Source organism: Bombina bombina, chromosome 1 (genome assembly GCF_027579735.1).
Source record: "Bombina bombina isolate aBomBom1 chromosome 1, aBomBom1.pri, whole genome shotgun sequence".
Taxonomy (NCBI): Eukaryota; Metazoa; Chordata; class Amphibia; order Anura; family Bombinatoridae; genus Bombina; species Bombina bombina.
Genome location: NC_069499.1, coordinates 689,980,847 through 690,001,173, shown reverse-complemented (window position 1 = coordinate 690,001,173; position 20,327 = coordinate 689,980,847).

The following is a 20,327-nucleotide window of genomic DNA, read 5'->3' as shown; positions in this document are numbered from 1 at the left end:
ATCCAAAAAGTTATTACTACTTCTTGTAAAAAAAAAAATTGCCTTTAGTAAAATATTATCCTCATGCATTATTCATTTATACTTTAGTACTAATTATTGCTCTTATTACATCATGATAATGTTTTTAATTTGTTCATATACTGACCTGGGGCTTAATTTTAGAGATCTTTATTGCAAAGTAAACACATGCGGTTGCTCTAGGAATGGGCTGTCTGCGTGTTGGGATGCTCCACCTCATTTTGTAATGATAAAGTTTACTATACTCCAGTTCCTCCTCGCTTATGAAGTCTGTACAGTGCAACCAGCTCTCATGGAATTCCCAAGTCTGTTTAAGAATGAGAACCAGGCTTTATTATAGATAGATTACTCTTTAGGAGTCCGAGGGTATTAAAGAATAAAGCTCCCATTGGATATGGTAGAGATTATACACTGGAGAAATTTAAACATTATTTGAAAAATACTATCCTGGGTATAAAGAAATATAAATGAATTCTGATCTGATTAAAGGGATAGTTTAGTTAAAATTAAACTTTCATGATTCAGATAGAGCATCAATTTTAAGCAACTTTCTAATTTACTCCTATTACCAATTTTTCTTCTTAGGAGCTGGCCCATTTTTGATTCAGCACCTGGGTAGTGCTTGCTGATTAGTGGCTACATTTAGACACCAATCAGAAAGCGCTATTTAGGTGCTGAACCAAAAATGGGTCGGCTCCTATGCTTACATTCCTGCTTTTTCACATAAAGATACCAAGAGAACGAAGAAAAATTGATATTAGGAGTAAATTAGAAAATTGCTTAAAATTACATGCTCTATCTGAATCATGGAAGTTCAATTTTGACTAGACTTTTCCTTAGAAGTAATGTTTTTGCAGGCGCGGGTTAGCATACAGGAAAATGTTTTTTTTATTGTAAATATATAAATCCATATAAATCAATATATTTCTATACCTGTATAGCTATTCCTATACATAGGTAAAGATATATATTTTACATTACCATATATATATACATATATATATATATATAATATATATATATATATACTGTATATATACACAGAATATAAATATTTAATAATAAAAAGTATATTTTTTCTATGTGAAGAACATTAGAATGTAAATTTTGTGTAACGCGCTTCGGGTTTCACAATTTAGGTCTAACACGGTGTCAGGTTAGCACACATGAAGAATTATTTATCTTAAGCCGCGTTATATTGAAATATTACATCAGGTAAGAAAGGAGATCTAGAAAAATAGTGTGCTGATTATTTCTATTGCCAAGTTTGCACATTATATTTTCTTAGGGTCTTTTATGGTCCAATGCATCATTTGCAAAACCAATCCCAATTATCCCAATTTCCAGCACATTTTGACATTGGGCTGTTTTATATCATCAGATAGATAACTCTGTGTTGTAAAATAGTCCATATTTCAATGCATAAATGAAATGCAGTAAAAGAGAATCAAATAATCACTTAAATGCACACTTATATGGCTTTAACTAATGAAGTGGATAGAAACAACTACCAGAGGTCTAAGGGGGGAAGGTACCCTACATATTCCACTCCCCATGCCGCATGAGTTAGCTCCATTTCAACCTAGAAGTAAGGCAGGCTGAATTGGAGTTCTCTTCCAAGTATGTGTTAATTTGCACAGATAAAGAAAGACATTTTGATCAAAGGTTTGACCAAAATAATCAAAAGAAAAAAGTATTGTTTAAAAGAAAAAGATTATAATGTGAAATCAGCACAACATTACCAATATAGAGCCAGATTACAAGTGGAATGCTAATTTATTGTGCGCCCGTAAATGGGCAAAAACGCCCGTTTATGGACGCACGATAAACAATTAGCCATTACAAGTGGATGGTTAATGCTGTTGCGAGCTGTAGGTAGCAATTAGCGCTTTGAAAATTAACCAGATATCAAATCTCTGGTTATTTTATAAATGCCCCCAATCGCTCCCCAAACTTAAAGGGACATAAACCCAATTTTTTTCTTTCATGGTTTAGATAGAACATAACATTTTAAAAAAACTTTCTAATTTACTTTTATTATCAAATTTTCTTAGTTTTCTTGTTATCCTTTGTGGAAAAGCTGAAATGTAAGCTCAAGAGTGTGCACGTGTCTGCAGCACTATATAGCAGCAGTTTTGCAACACTGTTATACATTAGCAGGGGCACTAGATGGCAGCACCATTTCCTGTTGTGTAGTGCTTCAGGCATGTGCACGCTACCTACCTAGGTATCTCTTCAACAAAGAATAACATGAGAATGAAAACAATTTGATAATAGAAGTAAATTAGAAACTTTTTAAAAAATGTATCCTCTATCTGAATCATGAAAGAAAATTTTTGGGTTTAATGTCCCTTTAAAGGGACAGTAAACTTAAAAAATAATGTTATATAATTCTGCACATAATGCAGAATTATTTAACATTATCTTAGCGCCAGCTTTCAAAATAAAAAGCTTTCAGAGATTTTTGCTATTAAAGTTGTAGTTACCTGGTCTCCTCTCCAGGCTCTTCTGATCAGGTCTTGGTTTTTTAAAAGAGCTTCACAGGTGCACTGTGAACTGAATATAGCTTGCTCCTGCTCTGGTCTGGTAGTGGGAGCGAGCTACATTCAGTTCAATGGCGCGATCAGGCGTGTTGTGATTAGACAGAGTGCCCGCAAAGCGCTTTTTAAAACCAAGACCCGATCAGTAGAGCCTGGAGAGTAAACCAGGTAAGTACAACATTGATAGCAAATATCTCTGAAAGCTTTTGATTTTGAAAGCTGTTACTAAGATAATGTTATATAATTCTGCACTATGTGCAGAATTATATAAAAAAAATTAAGTTTACTGTCCCTTTAAGTGTAAGCTTCCTTTTTTATTAAAAAAAAAAGTAGCATCTTTGGGGGTTTTTTAAAATAACTGCACAAAGCAATTCTTAGGGGTTAAAGTGGGCGGGTGTGGGGTGTTAGAAAAAAACGGCACTGAAAAGTGCCTTTAAATTGCGGTCTATGGGGACTGTGTGTTATACATATATATTTATGTGTTAATATGTGTATATACACATAAATATATATGTATATATTCATATATATATTTAACATTTGCTGCTGTATGTCTTACCCCCTTCGCTGCGCTAGGTTCTCTGCCATGTCTCATGACATGAGAACGAGGCTCCCATTGGAGACTATGGAAGCGCGCTCTCATGAGCACAAAGCTTCTCTAAAATGTGAATGTGAGGCTGCACAACTGCGTGTGCTGGTATTACAAGTGTAGTGCAAATATTGGGCCAGTGAAAGTGCAATTTTACGCTCCACTTGTAATCTGGCACATAATAAATTATAGGAGTCCTCTGAATGCAGGTAGGATCAAAAAGGGGCACAGTATACAAAGAAAGCCCATACTCAAATAATGTAGACAGAACATGTAGACAATCCTACACCAACAAATGAAAAGAGAGAATGTCCGAAATGTGTATTAAAAGACTTCTTGAGCCAGAGCCAATTAATGTTGGGATTTTGATTTAGTCTCAAACCAGAACTCAAAGTGTTCTTTCATCCGTTTGTGACAGATTCTGCATCAAAATTCATCAGGACAAAGAATTTAGCTTTAGTCATTTTTAATTATTATTCATAAGAAGATGTCCTAGAAACGACATGAATATTGAATATCAGTGTAACGTCCATCACCAGGATTGAACCCAGTCTGCTACTGTCTCTTAGCTGCTGTTTTGGGTTCTAAAGGCTGTAACACACTGCAAGCGGAGCGGCACACAGCGTGTAGATGCGGCTGTGCACGCTCAGTGTGTCCTGCCTTTTCATCTCTAAGCACTCTGCTGCATCAGGTTGCGTAGCTGAGCGCTCAGAGATGAAATATTTGAACTTCAGAAGCTATGCGACACGGTGCGAAGCAGCTGCTTCACATGGCGCAGCATTGCTTGCAGTGTGTTACAGCCTTAATGGGATACTAACCCCAATTTTTTTCTTTCATGATTCAGATAGAGCATGCAATTTTAAGCAACTTTCTAATTTACTACTATTATAAATTTGTCTTTGTTCTCATGTTATCTTGATTTGAAAAAGCAGTAATGAAAGGTTAGGAGCCGGCCCATTTTTAGTTCAGCACCTGGGTAGCGCTTGCTGATTGGTTTGCTACAACTAGCCACAAATCAGCAATTGCTATCCAGGTGCTGAACAAAATATGGTCCAGCTCTAAAGCTTACAGTAGTGCTGTTTCAAATCAAGATAGCATGAGAACAAAGAAAAATTGATAATAGGAGTAAATTAGAAAGGTGCTTAAAATCTCATGTTCTATCTGAATCATGAAAAAAAATGGGTTTCGTGTCCCTTTAAGCCACCAGAGGGCTTTGTTTTTCCTAAGCATTCTTGGAGTCCTGTTGCCTGGAGCTGCTTGCTGTCCTTCTCCACCTGCAGGTAATAATAGCAATCAGCCTGCAATTTAAGCCAGACTCACTCAAAAGGTTTGGAAAACAGCACACCAGTCCTTGTGGGGCACGGAATAAAAGGACCTGCCAAGTCCCAATGTACAATCAAGAAACAAAAGATATTCCAGCCTCCAAAATTTAAAAAGAACCTTTATTTCAACATGGGTCCTCAGAAGAAAGCATACAACGTTTCAAGCCTATTGAAGTCATGTAGTCATACATGACTAAGAGCCTTCAATAGGCTTGAAACGTTGTATGTTTTCTTCTGAGGACCCCATGTGGAAATAAAGGTTCTTTTTAAATGTTGGAGGCTGGAATATCTTTTGTTTCTTGATTTAAGACAGACTCTCAATTTAATCTGGCTCTTGCAATGTGAGGCTAACACCTGTGTTGTGCATCTGATCCTGTTTTACCTGCTTCAACCTTCCAGGATTTTTTTTTCTGTGGCTTGTGACGTGGCTATTCTATGGATTCTTCAAAGGTATTCTGTTTAGATTCTGGCTGTACTCCTTGTTTTGACCTATGGCCTATCTAAGGGACTCTATGTCAGGACTCTTTGGCTGCTGGCTTATTGCTAATAACTCTGCATGTTCATCTGGCTCCTGAAGCAGCAGTACAAGTGTATTAGTTCTTAAAGTAGCGATATCCTACTGAAAGTTGCAGAGTTACCTGTCTGCAGCATATCTACTTATCCTGCCAGCCTTTGCAGAGTTACCTGTCTATGGGATAGCTATGTTTCCTGCCTGCTATTACAGAGTTACCTGTCTACTGCATATCTACGTACCCTGCCTGCTATTACAGAGTTACCTGTCTACTGCATATCTACGTACCCTGCCTGCTATTACAGAGTTACCTGTCTACTGCATATCTACGTACCCTGCCTGCTATTACAAAGTTACCTGTCTACTGCATATCTACGTTTCCTGCCTTCCATTGCAGTTACCTGTCTACTGCATATCTACGTACCCTACCTGCTATTACAGAGTTACCTCTCTACTGCATATCTACGTACCCTGCCTACTATTACAGAGTTACCTGTCTACTGCATATTTACGTACCCTGCCTGCTATTACAGAGTTACCTGCCTACAGCATATCTAAGTTTCCTGCCTTCCATTGCAGTTACCTGTCTACTGCATATCTACATACCCTGCCTGCTATTACAGAGTTACCTGTCTACTGCATATCTACATACCCTGCCTGCTATTACAGAGTTACCTGTCTACTGCATATCTACATACCCTGCCTGCTATTACAGAATTACCTGTCTACAGCATATCTACATACCCTGCCTGCTATTACAGAGTTACCTGTCTACTGCATATCTACATACCCTGCCTGCTATTACAGAGTTACCTGTCTACTGCATATCTACATACCCTGCCTGCTATTACAGAGTTACCTGTCTACTGCATATCTACATACCCTGCCTGCTATTACAGAGTTACCTGTCTACTGCATATCTACGTACCCTGCCTGCTATTACAGAATTACCTGTCTACAGCATATCTACATACCCTGCCTGCTATTACAGAATTACCTGTCTACAGCATATCTACATACCCTGCCTGCTATTACAGAATTACCTGTCTACTGCATATCTACGTACCCTGCCTGCTATTACAGAATTACCTGTCTACAGCATATCTACATACCCTGCCTGCTATTACAGAGTTACCTGTCTACTGCATATCTACATACCCTGCCTGCTATTACAGAATTACCTGTCTACAGCATATCTACGTACCCTGCCTGCTATTACAGAGTTACCTGTCTACTGCATATCTACATACCCTGCCTGCTATTACAGAGTTACCTGTCTACTGCATATCTACGTACCCTGCCTGCTATTACAGAGTTACCTGTCTACTGCATATCTACATACCCTGCCTGGTATTACAGAGTTACCTGTCTACTGCATATCTACGTACCCTGCCTGCTATTACAGAATTACCTGTCTACAGCATATCTACGTTTCCTGCCTGCCATTGCGGTTACCTGTCTACAGCATATCAACGTTTCCTGACTGCCATTGGAGAGTTACCTGTCTACTGCATATCTACGTTTTATCTACAACCTGCCTGTACTGTGCCTTTTTCATTCCTGTCAAATTACCCTGCTACTCTGTTCCAGTTTAATAAACATCCTGCTGATTTTTAACATACTTTGATGTCTTGGGCCTATCTCCTTTTGTGTACTACTATGCCTAAAAAGAGTAAATCATAGAAGCCTGAACCTGGTACCTCAGTGCTCCCTACTTCAGAGCAAACTCATGGGAATATGACAATCAGGGGCTTTGATATAATCTGGAAGATAGTTGATAAGCCAATCAAGCTGCAGACCTATATAAAAACATGTCACATTTTAAATACATTGAAATTATCTGTATAACAATCCAAATGTATACTTTACTTTTTCTCTGACATTTATTTTGTACAGGACCATTCTGTTCCTTCACTAGAGCTAAAGATTGTCTAGGTTAAAAAAAGATTTAAGTCATGATGGATATATAACTGCCTTGCAACTTACTGAAATATACTCTTCAATTTGCTTCATTCCTTGTTCCACTGTGAAGTCCTGACATGAAATCCAATTGATATTCTTAATCTCATATTTATGTTCTGCAAACAAATGAAATCATATTTTAGATTTATTACTTGTAAACTTAAAGGGATATTAAACCAACATTTTTTTTTCTTTCATGATTCAGATAAAGCAAACAAATTTAAGCAGCTTTCTAATTTACTCCCATTATCATTTTTTCTTTGATCTCTTGGTATCTCTATTTGAAAAAGTAGGGATATAAGCTTAGGAGCCGGCCTATTTTTGGTACAGAACCCTGGCTAGCTCTTCCTGATTGGTGGCTACATTTTAGCCACCAATAAGCAAGCACAACCCATGTTCTGAACCAAAAATGCCAAGAGAGATTTCCAACCTGTAATCAACTTATTGTGTAAAATGAAATTGTGTTGGCTCAGCCCGCATCAACTACTGGAACTCTAGGTAGTGGTACAATGATTTTTTAAAAATAAACCAATATAACTATATAATTAATAAACAATAAGTACAATGTAACAACAAACAAAATGTTAGTACTAAACAATGTATCAAAAAAAATAAAAAAGTCCCAAATTAAAAGTGTACAACCCAATGTACTAGGAATTGTAAAGGATATAGCTCTATAATGCTGGCTACACTCCTGTGATATGCTGAAGAAGTCAAGGGGAAGGAAATATCGCATAGTGAAACTTCGTGAGGAGTAAGGTAGCAAGAGGGAACCTTACTCACGTGGGATAGAACTATCACTGAGTTCTCAGATTAGACAGCATTTGGTTAAACCAAAGACTCCTGTGATAAAGACCATGGACACCAAGCAAATCTTGTTGTAAAATGTGCTTATTATTAAAAACAAGAAAACATTAACACAAACAAGGGCTTAAGGGACCGGTACACCCCAGAGCAAGTTCTACAGAAAATATGCACCAAACACAAACAGCGCACTTAACCAGTCATGGAATCAGTGTGGGCGATGCGCTAGCAAAGTCCCGCCTACTGTGACCTGTCAATCTTTTTAACATTGCCCCAACATACATTTCTCCAATAAGACAGCTTTTTCAATTAGTCCTTCACACAGTGTTTTTATGACACAGTGTTTAGCACTAATATTTTGTTTGTTGTTACAATGCTTTTTAAGAGAGAGAGAATTTTTAGAAACATTGACACAGGCAACAAAGAATTTTGGTAATGGGGTTTTCCAAATAAAGCAGACAGTTTTTACTTTAAAGGGACATAATACTCATATGCTAAATCACTTGAAACTGATACAATATAACTGTAAAAAGCTGACAGGAAAATATCACCTGAGCATCTCTTTGTAAAGAAGGAAGATATTTTACCTCACAATTTCCTCAGCTCACCAGAGTAAGTCCTGTGTAAAAAGTTATACTTCAGCTGCTGTCTAGCTGCAGGTGAAAAAAACATAATTTATGCTTACCTGATAAATTCCTTTCTTCTGTTGTGTGATCAGTCCACGGGTCATCATTACTTCTGGGATATAACTCCTCCCCAACAGGAAATGCAAGAGGATTCACCCAGCAGAGCTGCATATAGCTCCTCCCCTCTACGTCAGTCCCAGTCATTCGACCAAGAATCAACGAGAAAGGAGTAACCAAGGGTGAAGTGGTGACTGGAGTATAATTTAAAAAATATTTACCTGCCTTAAAACAGGGCGGGCCGTGGACTGATCACACAACAGAAGAAAGGAATTTATCAGGTAAGCATAAATTATGTTTTCTTCTGTTATGTGTGATCAGTCCACGGGTCATCATTACTTCTGGGATACCAATACCAAAGCAAAAGTACACGGATGACGGGAGGGATAGGCAGGCTCATTATACAGAAGGAACCACTGCCTGAAGAACCTTTCTCCCAAAAATAGCCTCCGAAGAAGCAAAAGTGTCAAATTTGTAAAATTTGGAAAAAGTATGAAGCGAAGACCAAGTTGCAGCCTTGCAAATCTGTTCAACAGAGGCCTCATTCTTAAAGGCCCAAGTGGAAGCCACAGCTCTAGTGGAGTGGGCTGTAATTCTTTCAGGAGGCTGCTGTCCAGCAGTCTCATAGGCTAAACGTATTATGCTACGAAGCCAAAAAGAGAGAGAGGTAGCAGAAGCTTTTTGACCTCTCCTCTGTCCAGAATAAACGACAAACAGGGAAGAAGTTTGGCGAAAATCTTTAGTTGCCTGCAAGTAGAACTTGAGGGCACGAACTACATCCAGATTGTGTAGAAGACGTTCCTTCTTTGAAGAAGGATTTGGACACAAGGATGGAACAACAATCTCTTGATTGATATTCCTGTTAGTGACTACCTTAGGTAAGAACCCAGGTTTAGTACGCAGAACTACCTTGTCTGAGTGAAAAATCAGATAAGGAGAATCACAATGTAAGGCTGATAACTCAGAGACTCTTCGAGCCGAGGAAATAGCCATTAAAAACAGAACTTTCCAAGATAACAATTTTATATCAATGGAATGAAGGGGTTCAAACGGAACACCTTGTAAAACGTTAAGAACTAAGTTTAAACTCCATGGCGGAGCAACAGCTTTAAACACAGGCTTGATCCTAGCTAAAGCCTGACAAAAAGCCTGGACGTCTGGATTTTCTGACAGACGCCTGTGTAACAAGATGGACAGAGCTGAAATCTGTCCCTTTAATGAACTAGCTGATAAACCCTTTTCTAAACCTTCTTGTAGAAAAGACAATATCCTAGCGATCCTAACCTTACTCCAGGAGTAACCTTTGGATTCGCACCAGTATAGGTATTTACGCCATATTTTATGGTAAATCCTTCTGGTAACAGGCTTCCTAGCCTGTATCAGGGTATCAATAACCGACTCAGAAAAACCACGTTTTGATAAAATCAAGCGTTCAATTTCCAAGCAGTCAGCTTCAGAGAAGTTAGATTTTGATGTTTGAATGGACCCTGTATCAGAAGGTCCTGTCTTAGAGGTAGAGACCAAGGCGGACAGGATGACATGTCCACTAGATCTGCATACCAAGTCCTGCGTGGCCATGCAGGCGCTATTAGAATCACTGATGCTCTCTCCTGTTTGATTTTGGCAATCAATCGAGGAAGCAGCGGGAAGGGTGGAAACACATAAGCCATCCCGAAGTTCCAAGGTGCTGTCAAAGCATCTATCAGAACCGCTCCCGGATCCCTGGATCTGGACCCGTAGTGAGGAAGTTTGGCGTTCTGGCGAGACGCTATGAGATCTATCTCTGGTTTGCCCCAACGTCGAAGTATTTGGGCAAAGACCTCCGGATGAAGTTCCCACTCCCCCGGATGAAAAGTCTGGCGACTCAAGAAATCCGCCTCCCAGTTCTCCACTCCCGGGATGTAGATTGCTGACAGGTGGCAAGAGTGAGACTCTGCCCAGCGAATTATCTTTGATACTTCCATCATTGCTAGGGAGCTTCTTGTCCCTCCCTGATGGTTGATGTAAGCTACAGTCGTGATGTTGTCCGACTGAAACCTGATGAAGCCCCGAGTTGTTAATTGGGGCCAAGCCAGAAGGGCATTGAGAACTGCTCTCAATTCCAGAATGTTTATTGGAAGGAGACTCTCCTCCTGATTCCATAGTCCCTGAGCCTTCAGAGAATTCCAGACAGCGCCCCAACCTAGTAGGCTGGCGTCTGTTGTTACAATTGTCCAGTCTGGCCTGCTGAATGGCATCCCCCTGGACAGGTGTGGCCGATAAAGCCACCATAGAAGAGAATTTCTGGTCTCTTGATTCAGATTCAGAGTAGGGGACAAATCTGAGTAATCCCCATTCCACTGACTTAGCATGCACAATTGCAGCGGTCTGAGGTGTAGGCGTGCAAAAGGTACTATGTCCATTGCCGCTACCATTAAGCCGATCACCTCCATGCATTGAGCTACTGACGGGTGTTGAATGGAATGAAGGACACGGCATGCATTTTGAAGCTTTGTTAACCTGTCTTCTGTCAGGTAAATCTTCATTTCTACAGAATCTATAAGAGTCCCCAAGAATGGAACTCTTGTGAGAGGAAAAAGAGAACTCTTCTTTTCGTTCACTTTCCATCCATGCGACCTTAGAAATGCCAGAACTAACTCTGTATGAGACTTGGCAGTCTGAAAGCTTGAAGCTTGTATTAGAATGTCGTCTAGGTACGGAGCTACCGAAATCCCTCGCGGTCTTAGTACCGCCAGAAGGGCACCCAGAACCTTTGTGAAGATTCTTGGAGCCGTAGCCAATCCGAATGGAAGAGCTACAAACTGGTAGTGCCTGTCTAAGAAGGCAAACCTTAGATACCGGTGATGATCTTTGTGGATCGGTATGTGAAGGTAAGCATCTTTTAAATCCACTGTGGTCATGTACTGACCCTTTTGGATCATGGGTAAGATTGTCCGAATAGTTTCCATTTTGAAGGATGGAACTCTTAGGAATTTGTTTAGAATCTTTAAATCTAAGATTGGCCTGAAAGTTCCCTCTTTTTTGGGAACCACAAACAGGTTTGAGTAGAACCCTTGTCCTTGTTCCGACCGCGGAACCGGATGGATCACTCCCATTAATAACAGATCTTGTACACAGCGTAGAAAACGCCTCTTTCTTTATCTGGTTTGTTGACAACCTTGACAGATGAAACCTCCCTCTTGGGGGAGATAATTTGAAGTCTAGAAGGTATCCCTGAGATATGATCTCTAGTGCCCAGGGATCCTGAACATCTCTTGCCCAGGCCTGGGCGAAGAGAGAAAGTCTGCCCCCCACTAGATCCGGTCCCGGATCGGGGGCTCTCGATTCATGCTGTCTTTGGGGCAGCAGCAGGTTTCCTGGCCTGCTTGCTCTTGTTCCAGGACTGGTTAGGCTTCCAGCCTTGCCTGTAACGAGCAACAGCTCCCTCCTGTTTTGGTGCAGTGGAGGTTGATGCTGCTCCTGTTTTGAAATTCCGAAAGGGACGAAAATTAGACTGTCTAGCCTTAGCTTTGGCTTTGTCTTGAGGTAGGGCGTGGCCCTTACCTCCTGTAATGTCAGCGATAATTTCTTTCAAACCGGGCCCAAATAAAGACTGCCCCTTGAAAGGTATATTAAGTAATTTGGACTTAGAAGTAACATCGGCTGACCAGGATTTTAGCCACAGCGCCCTACGTGCCTGTATGGCGAATCCTGAGTTCTTAGCCGTAAGTTTGGTTAAATGTACTACGGCCTCCGAAATGAAAGAATTAGCTAGTTTAAGGACTCTAAGCCTGTCCGTAATGTCGTCTAGCGTAGATGAACTAAGGTTCTCTTCCAGAGACTCAATCCAAAATGCTGCCGCAGCCGTAATCGGCGCGATACATGCAAGGGGTTGCAATATAAAACCTTGTTGAACAAACATTTTCTTAAGGTAACCCTCTAATTTTTTATCCATTGGATCTGAAAAAGCACAGCTATCCTCCACCGGGATAGTGGTACGCTTAGCTAAAGTAGAAACTGCTCCCTCCACCTTAGGGACCGTTTGCCATAAGTCCCGAGTGGTGGCGTCTATTGGAAACATCTTTCTAAATATTGGAGGGGGTGAGAACGGCACACCGGGTCTATCCCACTCCTTAGTAACAATTTCAGTTAGTCTCTTAGGTATAGGAAAAACGTCAGTACTCGCCGGTACCGCAAAGTATTTATCCAACCTACACAGTTTCTCTGGTATTGCAACGGTGTTACAATCATTAAGAGCTGCTAAGACCTCCCCTAGTAATACACGGAGGTTTTCCAATTTAAATTTAAAATTTGAAATATCTGAATCCAATCTGTTTGGATCAGAACCGTCACCCACAGAATGAAGCTCTCCGTCCTCATGCTCTGCGAGCTGTGACGCAGTATCAGACATGGCCCTAGTATTGTCAGCGCACTCTGTTCTCACCCCAGAGTGATCACGCTTGCCTCTTAGTTCTGGTAATTTAGACAAAACTTCAGTCATAACAGTAGCCATATCTTGTAATGTTATCTGTAATGGCCGCCCAGATGTACTAGGCGCCATAATATCACGCACCTCCCGGGCGGGAGATGCAAGTACTGCCGCGTGAGGCGAGTTAGTCGGCATAACTCTCCCCTCGCTGTTTGGTGAAATTTGTTCACATTGTACAGATTGACTTTTATTTAAAGTAGCATCAATACAGTTAGTACATAAATTTCTATTGGGCTCCACCTTGGCATTGGAACAAATGACACAGATATCTTCCTCTGAGTCAGACATGTTTAACACACTAGCAAAAAAAAACTTACAACTTGGTTATAATCTTTTTTAGCAAAAACGTACTGTGCCTCAAAGAGGTACTAAACGATTAAATGACAGTTGAAATAATGAACTGAAAAACAGTTATAGCATCAAACTTTAAAACAACACAACTTTTAGCAAAGGTTTGTTCCCATTAGTAAAATAACAATAATTAAATTTGACATAAAAAATACAAAGCAACGTTTATATTCACAGTCACTATAAGAATTCTCACAGCTCTGCTGAGAGAATTTACCTCCCTTCAAAGAAGTTTGAAGACCCCTGAGATCTGTCAGAGATGAACCGGATCATGCAGGAAATATAAAAGTAACTGACTGGAATTTTTTGATGCGTAGCAAAGAGCGCCAAAAACGGCCCCTCCCTCTCCCACACAGCAGTGAAGAGAAACGAAACTGTCACAAATAAAAGCAAAAAAGGCTGCCAAGTGGAAAATAATGCCCAAATATTTATTCACACAGTACCTCAGCAATGTAAACGATTCTACATTCCAGCAAAAACGTTTAACATGATAAATAGTTAATAAAAGGATTAGTGACCTTTAACAGAGTAGTTCCGGTGAAATACCATTCCCAGAATACTAAAGTGTATACATACATGTCATTTTAACGGTATGGCAGGATTTTCTCATCAATTCCATTCAGAAATAAAAACTGCTACATACCTCAATGCAGATTCATCTGCCCGCTGTCCCCTGATCTGAAGCCTTTACCTCCCTCAGATGGCCGAGAACAGCAATATGATCTTAACAACTCCGGTTAAAATCATAGTAAAAAACTCTGGCAGATTCTTCCTCAAACTCTGCCAGAGAAGTAATAACACGCTCCGGTGCTATTGTAAAATAACAAACTTTTGATTGAAGTCATAAAAACTAAGTATAATCACCATAGTCCTCTCACACATCCTATCTAGTCGTTGGGTGCAAGAGAATGACTGGGACTGACGTAGAGGGGAGGAGCTATATGCAGCTCTGCTGGGTGAATCCTCTTGCATTTCCTGTTGGGGAGGAGTTATATCCCAGAAGTAATGATGACCCGTGGACTGATCACACATAACAGAAGAAACAATGAATAAATTAACTGCAGCCAATCAGCATCAACAGTGCTGAGGTCATGAACTCTTTTACTGTGATCTCATGAGATTTCACTTAATTCTCATGAGATTTCATAGTAAACTTCCTTAAACTGAATAGGGAAATAACACGAGTGTGCATGAGGCTCAGTCCCTTGCCGGTACTGGGACAGGCATACTGATTTGCTGCTTAACCCCTTAATAACCACAGCACTTTTCCATTTTCTGTCCGTTTGGGACCAAGGCTATTTTTACATTTTTGCAGTGTTTGTGTTTAGCTGTAATTTTCCACTTACTCATTTACTCTACCCACACATATTATATACCGTTTTTCTCGCCATTAAATAGACTTTCTAAAGATACCATTATTTTCATCATATCTTATAATTTACTATAAAAAAAATTATAAAATATGAGGAAAAAATGGAAAAAAACACACCTTTTCTAACTTTGACCCCCAAAATCTGTTACACATCTACAACCACCAAAAAACACCCATGCTAAATAGTTTCTAAATTTTGTCCTGAGTTTAGAAATACCCAAGGTTTACATGTTCTTTGCTTTTTTTGCAAGTTATAGGGCCATAAATACAAGTAGCACTTTGCTATTTCCAAACCACTTTTTTTTCAAAATTAGCGCTAGTTACATTGGGACACTGATATCTTTCAGGAATCCCTGAATATCCATTGACATGTATATATTTTTTTTTTAGAAGACATCCCAAAGTATTGATCTAGGCCCATTTTGGTATATTTCATGCCACCATTTCACCGTCAATTGCGATCAAATAAAAAAAATTGTTCACTTTCTCACAAATTTTTTCACAAACTTTAGGTTTCTCACTGAAATTATTTACAAACAACTTATGCAATTATGAAATAAATGGTTGTAAATGCTTCTCTTGGATCCCCTTTGTTCATAAATAGCAGAGATATATGGCTTTGGCTTTGCTTTTTGGTAATTAGAAGGCTGCTAAATGCCACTGCGCACCACACGTGTATTATGCCCAGCAGTGAAGGGGTTAATTAGGGAGCATGTAGGGAGCTTTTAGGGTTAATTTTAGCTTTAGTGTAGTGTAGTAGAAAACCCTAAGTATTGATCTAGGCCCATTTTGGTATATTTCATGCCACCATTTCACCGCCAAATGCGATCAAATAAAAAATTTTTTTTAATTTTTTCACAATTTTAGGTTTCTCACTGAAATTATTTACAAACAGCTTGTGCAATTATGGCACAAATGGTTGTAAATGCTTCTCTGGGATCCCCTTTGTTCAGAAATAGCAGACATATATGACTTTGGCGTTGCTTTTTGGTAATTAGAAGGCCGCTAAATGCTGCTGCGCATCACACATGTATTATGGCTAGCAGTGAAGGGGTTAATTAGGTAGTTTGTAGGGAGCTTGCAGGGTTAATTTTAGCTTTAGAGTAGAGATCAGCCTCCCACCTGACACATCACACCCCCTGATCCCTCCCAAACAGCTTCCTTCCCTCCCCCACCCCACAATTGTCCCCGCCATCTTAAGTACTGGCAGAAAGTCTGCCAGTACTAAAATAAAAGGTATTTTTTTTTCTTTTCTTTTTTTTGGGGGGCATATTTACATATGCTGCTTTGTAGAATGCCCCCAACCTCCCTGATCCCCCCCCCAAACAGCTCTCTAACCCTCCCCCTCTGCCTTATTGGGGGCCATCTTGGGTACTGGCAGCTGTCTGCCAGTACCCAGTTTGCAGAAAAAAAAATGGTTTTATTTTTTTTTTTCACCCGTTTGTTTTCTGTAGTGTAGCTTCCCTCCCTCCACAGAGCACCCAACACCCGCTGATGACCGTTATTTTTTACTTTTATTAACATTCTCCTTATATTATTTTCTGTAGAGTAGCGGTTCCCACCCGCTCCCTCCCCGTGCACGCGCCCGCCCCCGCCTCCCCGTGCACATGTGCGCGTCCGTGCGCACCCCCTGGCATCCCCGCCCACGATCCCGCCCCCCTCCACATCATCTGGGCCATCGATGGCCACCACCCGCCTCCCACACACGCTCCCACCCACCAACGATGGAAGCCATAGATGTCCGGTGCAGAGAGAGCCACAGAGTGGCCCTCTCTGCATTGGATGGCTACTAAGGGTTATTGCAGGATGCCTCGATATCGAGGCATCACTGCAATAACCGGAAAGCAGCTGGAAGCGAGCAGGATCGCTTCCAGCTGCTTTCCAGACTGAGGACGTGCAGGGTACGTCCTTGGTCGTTAAGGGTATTTTTTTAGAGGACGTACCCTGCACGTCCTCGGTCGTTAAGGGGTTAAAGGGACACTGAACCCAAATTTTCTTCTTTCGTGGTTCAGATAGAGCATGACATTTTAAGCAACTTTCTAATTTATTCCTATTATCACATTTTCTTCATTCTCTTGCAATCTTTATTTGAAATGCAAGAATGTAAGTTTAGATGCCGGCCCATTTTTGGTGAACAACCTGGGTTGTCCTTGCTGATTGGTGGATAAATTCATACACAATAAAAAAAACTGCTGTCCAGAGATCTTAACCAAAAAAAAGCTTAGATGCCTTATTTTTCAAATAAAGATAGCAAGAGAATAAAGAAAAATTTATGATAGGAGTAAATTAGAAAGTTGCTTAAAATTGCATTCTCTATCTGAATCACAAAATAAAAAAATTGGGTTCAGTGTCCCTTTAAAGTCCTTTACAATGGGGTGTGAAAACAAAAGTAAATTGGAAACTTTTAAACTTATATTATGACGTATGCTCTGCCAGAATCATAAAATTAAAAAAAACATAATTTATGTAAGAACTTACCTAATAAATTCATTTATTTCATATTGGCAAGAGTCCATGAGCTAGTGATGTATGGGATATTCAATCCTACCAGGAGGGGCAAAGTTTCCCAAACCTCAAAATGCCTATAAATACACCCCTCACTACACCCACAATTCAGTTTAACAAATAGCCAAGTAGTGGGGTGATAGAAAAAGGAGTAAAAAGCATCAAAAAAAGGAACTGGAAAAATTGTGCTTTATACAAAAAATCATAACCACCATAAAAAGGGTGAGTCTCATGGACTCTTGCCAATATGAAAGAAATTAATTTATCAGGTAAGTTCTTACATAAATTATGTTTTCTTTCATGTAATTGGCAAGAGTCCATGAGCTAGTGACGTATGCGATAGTAATACCCAAGATGTGGAACAGAAGTCACTAGAGAGGGAGGGGTAAAAAATAATAACAGCCATTTTCCGCTGAAAAAATTTAATCCACAACCCAAAAAATAAGTTTTTCTCATAATTGAAAAGAAAAAAACTTAAAACAAAAGCAGAGGAATCAAACTGAAACAGCTGCCTGAAGAACCTTTCTACCAAAAACTGCTTCCGAAGAGGCAAATACATCAATACGGTAGAATTTAGAAAATGTATGCAAAGAAGACCAAGTTACTGCTTTGCAAATCTGATCAACTGAAGCTTCATTCTTAAAAGCCCACGACGTGGAGACTGATCTAGTAGAATGAGCTGTGATTCTCTGAGGCGGGCCTGACCCGACTCCAAATAAGCCTGATGAATCAAAAGCTTTAAGCAAGATGCCAAGGAAATGGCAGAAGCATTCTGACCTTTCCTAGAACCAGAAAAGACAACAAATAGACTAGAAGTCTTCCTGAAATCTTTAGTAGCTTCAAAATAATATTTCAAAGCTCTTACAACATCCAGAGAATGTAAGGATCTCTCCAAAGAATTCTTAGGATTAGGACACAAAGAGGGAACAACAATTTCCCTATTAATTTTGTTAGAATTCACAACCTTAGGTAGAAATTTAAATGAAGTCCACAAAACTGCCTTATCCTGATGGAAAATCAGAAAAGGAGACTGACAAGATAGAGCAGATAATTCGGAAACTCTTCTAGCAGAAGAGATGGCCTAAAGAAACAGCACTTTCCAAGAAAGTATTTTAATGCCCAAAGAATACATAGGCTCAAAAGCAGGAGCCTGTAAAGCCTTCAAAACCAAATTAAGACTCCAAGGAGGAGAGATTGATTTAATGACAGGCATGATACGGACCGAAGCCTGTACAAAACAGTGAATATCAGGCAGTTTAGCAATCTTTCTGTGAAATAAAACAGAAAGAGCAGAGATTTGTCCCTTCAAGGAACTTGCAGACAAACCTTTATCCAAATCATCCTGAAGAAACTGTAAAATTCTAGGAATTCTAAAAGAATGCAAGGAGAATTTATGAGAAGAACACCATGAAATATAAGTCTTCCAAACTCGATAATAAATCTTCCTAGAGACAGATTTACGAGCCTGTAACATAGTATTTATCACTGAGTCAGAGAAACCTCTATGACTAAGCACTAAGCGTTCAATTTCCATACCTTCAAATTTAATGATTTGAGATCCTGATGGAAAAACGGCCCTTGAGACAGAAGGTCTGGTCTTAAAGGAAGTGGCCAAGGTTGGCAACTGGACATCCTGTGAGGCCATGCTGGTGCTACAAGAAACACAAACGATCATTCCAAGATGATCTTGGAGATCACTCTTGGAAGAAGAACTAGAGGCGGGAAGATATAAGCAGGTTGGAAAAACCAAGGAACTGCTAACGCATCCACTGACTCTGCCTGAGGATCCCTGGACCTGGACAGGTACATGGGAAGTTTCTTGTTTAGATGTGAAGCCATCAGATCTATTTCTGGAAGATCCCACATCTGAACAATCTGAAAAAACACATCACGGCTGAGATAATCAGCTTTCCAATTGTCTACACCTGGGATATGTACCGCAGAAATTAGACAAGAGCTCATTTCTGCCCAAGAAAGTATCAGAGATACTTCTTTCATAGCTAGGGGACTGTGAGCCCCACTTGATGATTGACATATGCCACAGTTGTGATATTGTCTGTCTGAAAACAAATGAACGGTTCTCTCTTCAACAGAGGCCAAACCTGAAGAGCCCTGAAAATAGCACAGAGTTCTAAAATATTGATTGGTAACCTCGCCTCTTGAGATTTCCAAACCCCTTGTGCTGTCAGAGATCCCCAGCAGCTCCCCAACCTGAAAGACTTGCATCTGTTGTGATCACAGTCCAGGTTGGACGAACAAAAGAGGCCCCTTGAACTATACAATGGTGATCTAACCACCAAGTCAGAGAGAGTCGAACATTGGGATTTAAGGATATTAATTGTGATATCTTTGTATAATCCCTGCACCATTGATTCAGCATACAAAGCTGGAGAAGTCTCATATGAAAACGAGCAAAGGGGATCGTGTCCGATGCTTCAGTCATGAGACCTAAAACTTCCATGCACATAGCTACTGAAAGGAATGATTGAGACTGAAGGTTCCGACAAGCTGAAACCAATTTTATTTGTCTCTTTTCTGTTAGAGACAGAGTCATGGACACTGAATCTATCTGGAAACCTAAAAAGGTGACCCTTGTCTGAAGAATCAAGGAACTCTTTGGTAAATTGATCCTCCAACCATGTCTTTGAAGAAACAACACTAGTGGATTTGTGTGAGATTCGGCAGAATGTAAAGACTGAGCTAGTACCAAGATATTGTCCAAATAAGGAAACACTGCAATACCCTGTTTTCTGATTACAGAGAGTAGGACACCGAGAACCTTTGAAAAAATCATTGGAGCTGTCGCTAGGCCAAATGGAAGAGCAATAAATTGGTAATGCTTGGTCTAGAAAATAGAATCTCAGAAACCTATAGTGGTCTGGATGAATCGGAATATGAAGATATGCATCCTGTATGTCTATCGTGGACATATAATGACCTTGCTGAACAAAAGTTCTTGAAAGTTGGCACTCTTACAAAACGATTCAAAATTTTCAGATCCAGAACTGGCCTGAATAAATTTTCTTTCTTTGGGACAATGAACAGATTTGAATAAAACTCCAGACCCTGTTCCTGAAACAGAACTGGTATGATTACCCCTGAAAGCTCTAAATCTGAAACACACTTCAGAAAAGCCTGAGCCTTCACTGGATTAGCTGGGACGTGTGAGAGAAAAAATCTTATCACACCCTTGGCGCTAACAACA